Source organism: Anopheles coustani, chromosome X (genome assembly GCF_943734705.1).
Source record: "Anopheles coustani chromosome X, idAnoCousDA_361_x.2, whole genome shotgun sequence".
NCBI classification, from domain to species: domain Eukaryota; kingdom Metazoa; phylum Arthropoda; class Insecta; order Diptera; family Culicidae; genus Anopheles; species Anopheles coustani.
In genome coordinates, this window is record NC_071290.1 from 5,419,461 (window position 1) to 5,431,676 (window position 12,216).

Here is a 12,216-nt window from a genome sequence, read left to right on the forward strand (position 1 = left end):
TCAGCACTCTACGTGTCAAACGGTGGAGTTTGTCTTTCGCCCTTTTTCCCTTCGCTCCGGCGTAAAGTTTCCCAGTGTGCGTGTGTGTATGTGTGTGTGTGGAGGGTGTGGTTGCTGCTGTGTGTTAATACGCTGGTCACCCATCCGAGGCCGGCAAGTCCAGGGCCGAGCAGCGGTAAACAACCAAGCTAGGGGAAATCACTTTCCTTGGTTTTGACTTCCGCATCCGGTCATCCTGGCTGGCAGCGTGTTTTTTTCTTCTCCCCTCTCCCTCCTCCCCTTTACCCCATCCTTGACGTCCTTAGTCCGTTCCTTTGTCTCTCTGTGTTATTTCAGCCCCAAACTCCCCAGAACTTGGAACACTTTTGCCGGCGGAGATTTACTTCCCCCTTTTTTTATTCGCTCCACCTTTATGTCGTCCTTTTTTTCCCTCTGAAGGTGTGTGTGTGTGTTTTGTTTTGCAATCCGAGCCACGGAATGAGATTCGATGGGTGTGAAGCGGAGCAAAAGTTTTTTAATAATCTTGAAAGTAATTAAAAAGAATCTTTGTTCTCCGCCAAGAAGTTTGCCGTTGTGCTTTATTTGCGCCGGAGATCGGTTTTCGGTCCTCCCCCTCCCCTCGCCACGGGACGAAGGAGAGGGGAATCGTATCGAAACGAGCTTCGAGCTGAGGGTGGACCTACCTCCAAGTAGCCCCCGTAGCGGACCATATGGCGTGGAAGCATATGAATGCACGAAAGGTAAAGCTGAGCCGTTGCGTTGGCGTCGCTGTGGTTTAGCACTGCATTGTCCTTGGGCGACGGGCTACGTATTGTGGCGATGTGCAGACTTTTGCTGCAAATGGCCGCTAGCAACATGTAACGAATGCAGTAACGCGGTGGCAAAGCTAAGAACGGAACGCTCGCAGTGAACAAACAACCTTAGAAGGAAAAAGGTTGGAATGAAAAGTGAACATAAATGAACAAACTAAAGGTACGAACCTAAAACGGTAATAAGCAACCGTGCTTGTGCACTATGGGAACTCTTAGGTGAATCCAATATGGCGCTGTGGAACCGGAAATGAGTATTTCTGTATAAATATGTTCAAAACTAAACAAAATTTTCACGAAAAGTAGTTGTGTTAAAAATAAAATTTCCAATCTCACTGCTTTTAACACCAAGATTTCCGTTGGCTTTCCCAAAGCCAACATGGAGGCGCCTGGTAGCTGATACCGATAGGCATCATATACAAGTTAGACAAAGTACGAAACAGTAACAGATTGAAAGTGAAAATAGAACAAGCACACAAGCTTGATGAAATAAATTTCGTTTGAAAACACTTCTTTTGTGTAAAATTTGGATAATTTTTATAAAAGTTTAAAGCCTTTTACATGTTTCAACATTTTTTAGCCTCATTCTATAGTTTGAAAATAAATAACTAATTTTGTTTTTAAAAGGTTGCTTTGCTTCTTTCATCCATAACGGTTTTCTTACAAAAAGAAAGGAAAAGAAACAATGCAAGGAACAATTTGAAAGGAAGTGGGTAATAATTGAAGAAAATGAGAGGGAAAACCGGTTGTAAAAGAGAAAACCCGAACCATCGGATTCAAAAACCGAGCTGAAAAGAAAAGACAATTATAAGCGGTTTCTCGGCCAAACACCGGGAAACAAAAACGAAAGTGGTTCGCTGTCATTCCGTCATTTCGTAGCACCGAACGGGCGGCTTCAGCATTCTGACCTGCCGGGTAAGCCGGTCACCGCAAGCGAAGATGTCCACGAACCCCGCACCGCATGCGCATTCCCCAACCGTCGACCGGTTTTCCCGTGGTGAGGTGTTTCGGTTTTGACCGTTATGTTTCATACTGCAACACCGAGCAAGCTGCCCCGGACTGACGAAACGCTTCTCGCCGGGCGTTGGAGCTGGTTTTTCTGCGTTTCCATTGCAAGATCTTCCACCCCTCCCGTCCACTCTCCTTCTCGGGTGCGGATCGGTGGATTCATTCGCCGGTTTTGTTTCAAACCATACCTTCATTCTGTTCTTAACTGCTTGCGGTAAGCCTTTTCCATCGCTACGTAACGATGGGGGAAAAGTCTCACTTTCCCGACCGAGCACACATACAACCGCGCCGACATCTTGCAAAAAAAGAAAAACAAAAATGCACACATTTACACCCAACATGACCCGAAGCCGCTGGCGCAGTGGAAGTTACATTTTATAAGTTCGCTCTCGCTCATCCCAAAACTCAGTTGGATTGTGTTTGCAAGTTCTCCATTTCTTTCTGCTTTCAACTTTAAGTACTCTCACTCGCTTACCCTCACGTGAGAAAGGTGTTTATTATTTTATTTTTATTCTAAAGCTTAGGAGAAAGCGTCCTAATATGTAAAAGGTGGGGCTATAGTTTAACAATGTTTTTTTGTCACTATTGTTGCTCCTTCCGAAAACGCTAGTATTTTAAGCTAGTTTCCTTACTCTCGCTCAAAAGGAATTCATTCAAATGTCGCAAAAGAGTGATTGAAGAATTGTAATAAATAATGAAATTCACAAAATAATGACAGTTTAATTCACTAGACCAATATATTTTAAATATTATAGGAGCGAAAAATTGTCAGAATGCTTCAAACACTTGCTGACGCTTCAAATCACCCCATCAATCTACAAAACGACGTGCTCTATTTAATTGTTCACTGTTTGAAAGAGCCGCCTTTATCGTTAAATGATCGCTTACTATTTATTTGACTAAGATAGCTTGCTTGGGAAACGTTAAAACAAATTATGTCAGGCAGGAAGTGCACTGCTGAACATCTTCCCTTACGTACTTAGTTTTTTTTTTTACACCCTCTTGGAACATCTTCGTGCCTGGTGTACCACCTTTCTGCAGCAAAACGTTCGTGGGACGTGAAAAAACCCGCTCCTGTACCTGTCAAAAACCCGGCAAAGCGATTCCGGGCTCGAGCTCGAGTCGTCTTCTCGCGTTCGCCGGCAGTTGTCCAGCCGTGTTTTCCACGACGCAGGGAGGGGAAGGTGTCGGGAGGATGGGTCTCGGGGGTTTGGGCGCAAATGGGATCACGGACGATTTTACACCGCCTTGCACAATGGCGGCGAGACAGTGGTGTCCACCTGGTTCGGCGAAACGAAAGCAACGGAAAGACGGAGCGCAAAAGGGATGGAATTGGAATTGCGCTCCCTCTCTCTCTTTCTTTCTTTCGTCCTCGCTTTTCATACCCCCCCCCCCCCCCCCCCTTGTGTAGGCCGAGAGCCGAGCGCCGCGTTGGAGCGAAAGTGCGAAACTTTTTCTATTAACAATTAATTTAGAATGCTCACACAATTTAGTGCTAAAGCTGCTGCTAGGTCCAATTTAATCCCTTCCAATTACAGGTTTCCCTCCGTTTCGCTCAGCGTTATATTTTTTAACAGTTCCCTCCCACCTCTCGGGCACCTCTCTTCCCCTCACTTTTCATCCCCCCTCCTCCTCCCAACGGAGGGTAAGAATTTTCCCGATGCCGACCGTTCACCATGTGAGAACAGGTGGTGCGCTCGTGCTTCGCTTTGCGTCCCGGCATCGTGTTGGTGGGGGGGGGGGGGAAAGGGAGCAGACCGAAGCTTGGAGCGCTTATCCACTTCGGCAACAAAAAAAAAAGAAAAAACCGTTCTGCCCGGAGGCCATGGCGGGCGCGGATATCGAAAGCGGAGCGGACAACCCCGCGGAGCAAGTTGCAGCTTTGCAGCAAAGTTTTCTGATCGTCTTTTCGCAGTCTTAATTTCACTTCGCCAGAATCTTTCCCAGTTGTTTTTTTTTTATTCTTTCCCTCGTTTAATCCACACACACACACACACACAGACACAGCTACACAAAACAAGACGACCGACCAATTTTTATTTTATCTCCAGCGGCAAACCAACGAGCCTTTCACTTTCCATTTGGCGTTGTGAGCGCTTTTTCTCGCTCGCTTTCACTTAGAGGGTAGAATTTTGTCCCGAAACCGATACACAGCACTGTAAACGCTTCCTTCACACTCACACAGGGACACAGCTGCCACATAATGAAGGTGTTCGGTTTCTTGGTGCGTTTTTACGACACACGCTTTTCTTCGTTCGTTCGATCACGACATATCAAACAAAGATATTGCAGATGCAAGAACCTTCTGTTTGCCGCGAATAAACAGAGTATGCATTATTGCATCCAATAACATACACACACACATACACAGGCGAAGGCACAAAGTTGCAAAACGTTAGTTAAGAGGAGAGGAAATTAAAACAAAATTTAAAAAAAACCAGGTGAAAAGACATGGCTTTGTCTTGGATGGAAAATTGCTAAAAAAGAAGGAGAAAGAGTGGGGGTGGGTGGCAAAGGGGAAGGAAAAGTTTTCCCCCTGAAACAGTTAATGATTTCCTCGAGGCGTTACCGTTCGGCGTGCGGTTTAAGGTGCAGCTGCGAAAGAGTATCGCTGTGTAAAAACTTGCGTGCACCGTACGGAACAAAAGTGTCTATGTAAGTGTGTGTGTGTGTGTGTTTAGTTTTATTTTTCACACATGAGGTTCTGATCGACGCCTCCGGTTGGATGTTGGAGAAATTTTCGTACGCTGAACGGTGGCCCAATAAATCTATAATTTCAAACCCATCGACAGAAGATTGTAGAGGGAAAATGAACGTAAAACAAGGAAGCGGAAATTCGGGGGGAAATTGTTTCAGCCCCTGAAGATTTAACCCTTGATGACACGCGATGGCAAAGCATTAGCACTTAAATCAAACGGTTTTGAGGCACGAGAACGATAAATTACCCTTACGCAATGCTAAATTGAAAGTAAAAATGAAATAGAATTTAGTTTTGTACACCTGTTCAGTTGAAAGAAGACAATAATTCATGAACTTGGACGAGTGAGGAAAGTATCTATTAGTTTCAATCTGCCAATAAATTACCTTATATGATAGTTATTCTTTTTCCTATATGACATTTCATTTCAAAAATAGATTTGAAACTTCGTTTTAAACTCCTTGTGTATATTTTTCCATACTTTATATTCAGTGATGAATGTTATTTATTTGGATAATCCCCAAAAATATTAGAGGACAACTTACATATTCTCCTTCATGTTGCGTACTTGTGTTATCCTTTTGACGCACATTTAATTTAGAATAATTCAGTTTTGAACTTATTATTTCTTCGTGTAGGAAATGGTTTCCCAGAAAGCTGGCGACGTACCATCTCTTTTGTTATTTATTTGAGTTATTTGCTATAAACATTTTACAGTTGTTATTTGCATTTATTTAATTTACATTTATTTTCTGTACTTATTTCTTCGTGAAGGACAACATACAGACTTTGTTTTAATTAGTTCCCCCCGTTACGTTCTTCTGTTTTCCTTTGGACGCACATTTAAAATATTAAAAATTAATTTTTGGACATTCTTCTTCGCGATGGGAACGTTTTCTCAAAATACTGGCGACGTACCGATGCTTCCCACTCGACGCCATATGCAAGTGAAGGGTTAATATAGCCTTGCTTGCCTCTCAAAAGGAGCTCTCTTTCAAAGGCACCGGTAGTTTGAACGGGACATTTCCCGGTTTCCCAGGGGTCGTAACATGCTCGGAAAAGTTACTCCGACGAGACAAAAAAAAAAGGAAAAAGGCACTGGTGGGCAAAAAAAAAACAACCCCACTAACTACACGTTGCGCGCTGGGTTTCGCTTTGTCGCAAAAGCCAACCCCGCGAGCGTTAACGTGTGCCCAATGCCGAACGATGTTAGCGGCGTGGCGCTGCACCGACGCCGACCGAGCACGTACGGATGAGCGTAAACGTATGCCCCCGTATCGCCGGGAAAGCAAAATTGCCATCAAAGCCACCTCCGAAACGGCAGCGGCTTAATGCAACCGAACCGGGGCGGGCGACGAAACAAAGTTAACGCCACGCTACCCAGGTTTCCCCCCCCCCCCCACCCACCCACTCCCTCTTAAGAGTGGAGCGAGCGCGCGTATGTGCGATAAATTTTTATCAAACTTTTATTAGCTTTCACTCGCTGATGGATAATCATGGTTGTTAGTCACCGGTGAAGTTAATTTTCCTTTCCAACGGCGTTCGGTGCTTGGGGGCGCAGGCAAAGTGGGGGAAGAAAAATGTGCATGAATTTACAGCACACACACACACACACACGCACACAGAGATTCCTTCTTTTTCCAACCGGTTCTTTGTGCTACGATGAGAAAATTTTCCCTCTCCCCCGGGGGGTGCGGCAATTTTTCTAGTGAAAAGCCACCCCGGAGGTGATGGCAAAATTCGATCGACGTTTAATAAATGCGGCTGCTACAATTGTGGTGGTATGTGTGTGTGTGTGGGTGCGTGCAGTGTGATAGCAAAAATAGAAAAAAAAAACAGATGACACTGGGGGGGGAAATAATAAACGTGGCAAGTAATGGTGGGGTTAAAATTTTCAATTTTCACCCACCCTACCTCTCCCTCCCTTCCCTCTCAACCGCCTTTGTAACGCCCCGAAAAATGAGCAACATCCCGCGATAATCGTTGAGCTGCAGGAAAAGCTGCAAGTCAACTGGAAAGTCCTGTAAAAAATGTCATAGCAACTTATAAAAAAAAAAAGAAAACACCCTCCTTCGGACGGTTTAGCGGAAGAGGAAAGCACTACTAGGACCCCACAAGTCGCAGGCCGCTTGTTCCGGTTGCTGCGCGAAACGGTGAAGTTGCTCAGGTGGAAACTGTCAAAGATATTTTCCTACCTGCTGCCCACCCGTTTCCCGGTGCTGCATAATAATGGCCGCTTTAGAGGCAGGTGTCGTTCAGCGGGGGGGGGATGGAGTGTGGTGGAGGGGGGTTGTCGTGTAGCCCGGAATATGTTACGATGTTATAAGCTCGCGCACGGCTGAAGCAACCTGCCTGTTGTTGGCACATCCTAGACCGAACCTGGTGGGTGTATGGTGGGAGGGGGGAGGGGGGGATGGAGGTTAAGAAAAACCCAGGAAAAGTGCGCCAAGCTGCAGAAATAGCAGAGCCACTCACTTGCAATCCCGGCGATCATAAAGTAAGATTCGTCAGAAGTTAGCAATCTCTTCAGCACCTTTTTTCTTTTGACGGCCTCCTGGGCGGGCGGGAGGAAGGGAAGCAAAAGAATCGTGTTCGAGGAAACGGATACAATCGTTTATCATCTCGAAGCGAGAGCAAAAGGTGTGTTTCCAGGAGTGCTCACTTTTTCTTTTTATCGTACCGTTCCGGCAGCAATCGTTATTAAAAGCTCTCACACAAGTTCGCTTTCCTCTTAGTTCACACCACTTACTTACAGCTACACCTCTCACTCGCCCCCAAAAACGCACACCCTGGCACACACACAAAAAAACGCAGATTTGACAGGGAATGTTGTTTATTGCGAAAGTTTTCCGGGGGGCCATACGTGGAAACTAACGTGTGGTAGGTGGAAGGATTGCTAGTTCGTTGGGTTTAGAAGTTCATTTGCATCGGTATTTCTCAATGGGCTGTCTCACTTGAAGAGAACTATTTTCAACCCGATTTATCGTTTTATGCTTTCATTGAACTACTAAGCAGAATTACGTCATTTACGTCACTTGCGATGTAAACACTAGCAATGTCTTTCAGCGTTCCATTACGTTTTATATTGTAGGCTACTTCGGAAATGCATCATGGCATCTGAAGTTCTGAAACCCAGTTGTCCTCTCAAAAACCTTCAAGAAGATTTGATCAGTGTTTACCACTTTAGTATTTCCTCTTACTGTTTGCTACTTATATTTCTTCGAAGTTAAAGTAAAGTTGTTTCCTGGAGAGTTGTACGAGTAGTTGTTTTACGCTTACCTTTCTCGTGATTCCTATAATTGATCGATGATGCCATCATGTCAATTAATGAGGTGCGTACTGAGTGAGAATGAGTGATTGAATTGAATCTTGCTTTTGCAGGATTGGTTTGAATCTTAATTTATAGTGTTTGTTACTCCTTTTTCATTTGAATTCTTATTAGAGATTCTAATCCAAAAAGGTTGAATGAGAATCTAAAACTAGGATTGGAATCTCAAACGGTTGCTTCACACACATATATATATATGAATACGCATATAGTTTGGGATTCAACCCCTCCCTATTTGAGATTCGAATCCCTGTTTGGGATTTGATTCTCTGTGGCGACTAATAACTCTTTTATCCACTCTTGAGTTGTGAATCCTTATTTGGGACTCGATTCTCTACCAGGGATTCGAATCTCTATGACGACTAGCAACTCTTTTACTCACTTACTTTTTACTTTACAACTTACTTTTTATTTGAGATTCGAATCCCTGTTTGGGATTTGATTCTCTGTGGCGACTTATAACTCTTTTATCCACTCTTGAGTTGTGAATCCTTATTTGGGACTCGATTCCCTACTTGGGATTCGAATCTATATGACGAGTAGCAACTCTTTTACGCACTCATTCCCACCTTTGGGGATTCGAATTTCTGTTATGGATTCAAATCTCTGCCGCAACTAATAACTCATTTCACACATTTTAAATCACAAACGAATGACTTGAAGATTCGAATCATCGTGATGATTGTTCACTCTAATTTACATCTTTCAAAAGAGTTGATAGTCTCACCGGTAAATTCAATAAGAATGCTTCGATGCTGTTATCCCAAATTCTGAGTGATTAGTCTTCTGTTCTCTGTTTCATCATAAGGTTCATCTGTTCTCTATATTCATAAGTATATGGATAGTCGTTTGTGTTGTCCAGTACTTGACGACTGAGACAATTTTTAATCTGCTGACTAAGCATTGAGCAATGAGAGAACCTTTATCTTGTTGCTAACTAGATCTTCATGTCTGTAAAACATATTATTGACTTTTTCCAAGATCTAGTTTTAACATTTGCATGTTCTATTTCTATTAACCTATATAGAGTCGATCCACTATTTTGAAATTCCTCGCATTCTGCATGGTTCAACATCTTAATGTGAGTATTTCCGTACCTTATTTTTAATGGCATCAACATCAAAACTCATTCTGTGTCATACCTAGAGAAGATCCGGGGGGCTCGAAAGATGAATGTTTCGTTGGAGAACTTTGCACCTTTCGGCATGTAATAACCGTCGATCAAGGGAGCGCTTTGTGGAAGCCTATGACTGATGCCTGGGTGTCTTATCGCTAACAACGCCACTACCCGGCGATCCCACGTTCGGGCCCCGTCCCTCCACCCCGACGTTGGAATGCGTGTGTTTTCGGGATAGGCTGCGTGCGTGAGACCAATTTATCCGTGCCGATACGATGCGGGCGTACAAACGACCCATCGATCATCGGCATCAAGGACCCCGCCACCCTCTCCCCACTCTCCCCACCCGGCAGCCGGGATTAAGGTTCGCCCGGGAAGCACCGGGTTTAGCGACAAATGTCCTTTCGGGGTTGGCATTTCCGTCCCGTGGAGCGCTCGAGATGGCCTGGATTTAAAAAGAGCCCTTTCGACCGGAAGATCCTAGCTAATAGGTAGGAAACTCGGCTCGTGGCAAGCTGCTGGGGGATGTTTCACCTTCGGTGGCTCTAATCAACACCCTCCTTCCACCTCCCCCCCCCCCCCCCCGCCGGTGCGACCGTTCGGTGGGTTGGAGTTTTCTTGCGAGCGCGAGCGTGAGATGCATCCGTAAAAAGGCCGGCTTCCACATTCGTCAACGCGGACGCCCACCGCGTGCCGTGCATTGTAAAGTGTTTCCCTTCCTCCCCCCCCCCCTCCCCCCGGCTTTTCCTTTGGGAAGCGGACACACGAGGGTGACAATTTAGAGCGAGGCTTTCCTCGGTGCGGCTTTTCCTCCCGATGGGTTTCAATTTCGCGAACGATCTCCGGGAAAAAAAAACCCTTCGGATTCACATTTCGCATTCAGAAAGTCTTCCCGCCTGCGAGCGTGGGATGCTCGCTCCTTCCCGGGGGGGGGAGAGGGGGGACAAATTTACTAGGGAAATCGTCCCCTCCCCACCTTCCCCTTCGTTTTCCTCAATGCCTACCGGTCACTAGGCCTACGTGATAAGAAAAGGGAAAACTTGAAGATGATCTCACGGAATACTCCAACCTCGAATCCGACCGTTTCGGAGGGAAGGTGTAAGAATTTTCCAACCAAAAAAAGAAAACACACACACACACACACACTCAACCGTCTATTCTCCCATTGCCATGCAGAAGTGTTTAACGTTCGCATCCTATTTGCTTATAATTTATGAACACGCATATCGCACCGAGCACACCGGGAGGGGGGAGGGAGTTTTTCTCTTCCCAACGCCGGGAAAACTGCGAGCCACTATACCGCTGATTAGTACGCCGGGAATGTAATGGCGAGTGAAAAATATCTCCCCCCCCCTCCCCTCGAGCCGCACATTTTTCTCAAGCAAGTGACGAATAAATTGGGAAGGATTCCCAAAACCCCTGGCAAAAGTGTGGGATGGAAAATTCCTATCCACTACACGAGTGTGTGTGTGTGTCTGTGTTTGTGTGTGTGTGTCCACGACTCTCAATGTTTATTCATATTTTTCTTCACTTCGCTGTACTGTCCTTGTTCCGTGTTTGCCGCACTTCATCTAATCTGCCCGCTTTGCCGTGCGGTTTTTTTTCGTCAGCTTCGTTCCTGGTTCGTGCTAGATAAACGCATTTCCATTCCACCTATTTCCCGTGGCAGGGCGTGTTTTTTTTTATTTTTATTTAAAGGGGGAGAAAACAGAAGGAGAAAACGAAACCCACCCACTTGGGGTTTCCACTCACGAATGATAAATCGGTTAAATCCTTTCGAGCTCAAGCGTTCCGCCGTTTGATTTTCGTTTTTTTTTTTATACTTCGTCTCTTTCCCCGAAGCTGCCCGTTGCTTCTTGCCCCTTGCTCTTTCGCACTTATTTACTGCGAGTGGTTCTTACACTGTGTGCGTTTTCGTTGTAGTTTCTTTTTTTAGTTTTCTTTTGCTTCCCTTTCGACCGGGGGCGACCAGTTTTACAAATCGCTAAAATGTCCACACGTCCGTTGGTAACTTTTTATTTAGCACGCGAGTTTATTCCCGGGAGCGAGAGCCTGTCAGTCAGGGGAGCCCGACGAATGGAGGAGGGGGGGATGCAATAAAGTGACGCTTCACACTAGCGGAAGTAAGGCGTCAGCAAAGTGAAGCGCCGGGCACAACCCGGTTATGACAAGGAAAAAACAGGAAAAGGGATGGGTTTTCGCCCAATCCGCAAATCTACTGAAAGGAAAATGACAAAAGGAAAATATAAAAAACAAATTATCTAAATTTCGGGTCAGAATAATTAAAATAAATCCACACAACAAAGTGAAACGAACACTTTTGACACGTTTCTTTACCAAAACTTATTTAACCTTAACACGGTGACTAAGCTAAGCGTTTTTAGCACACTTTTTTAGTACAATCTTTTTCAAGAAAATTATTTTAATATTAAAAAAAAAAAAAAAAAATTAAAATTATATTAATAATATTTAAAATTTAGCTTCCCAAAGAAAGGAAATTGCCCTTCACAGTTTTCCCCGAGCCTGCCTCGGGCAGTTTTTTTGTCGTACGTTTTGTTTCTATTTTCGTTTTTTATTTCCAGTGTACCTGCTTCGAAAACACGTTCTTACGTGTTTGTAAACCTGTATTCATATATTTAACAGTAATAAATGCAATTGAACCAAAGTTTTGCTTATTATCGGTGGTTTATTGCTAACAAATAATGCAAATGCAAACTGACCATAATTTAATAACAAATTTCTCTTCGGAAAGTATTATTTTTCTTCGTTTCAACATCAAAAGCTATACTAAAACGCAAAAAAACAACTTTTCTCAACTTGGCTGGTTATATATTACTATAACTTTTATGTTGCATTTTCAACTATTTATGGATCAACAACTTTTTAGAACTGATTTCTGCTGTCACCCACTTTTGAGTGGCACACATGGCAGTCAGCGTGTGAATTGTACCAATCCGTTGTTTTCCTACTGGCTATCATTTATTTTTCAATAATCAAGCGGAATCCAAACATTGTGTCAATTGTAAACTTTAATTATTTAATATTAGGTCCAGAAATATATTTTCTAAAACATTGCGAACGTTTGAAAATGTTTTCATAAACTACTCCAAACACTTGCTGACCCGGCAGTACCTTAAACGGGTGGCAATACAAAACCAAAAACCAACCCCGACGCCCCGCATTCAAAAGTGCGCCCACCCGCGGGTTGATCCCGCCGACGCCAAAGGGAAACGGGAAGCGCTGGTGACCGGTGCCC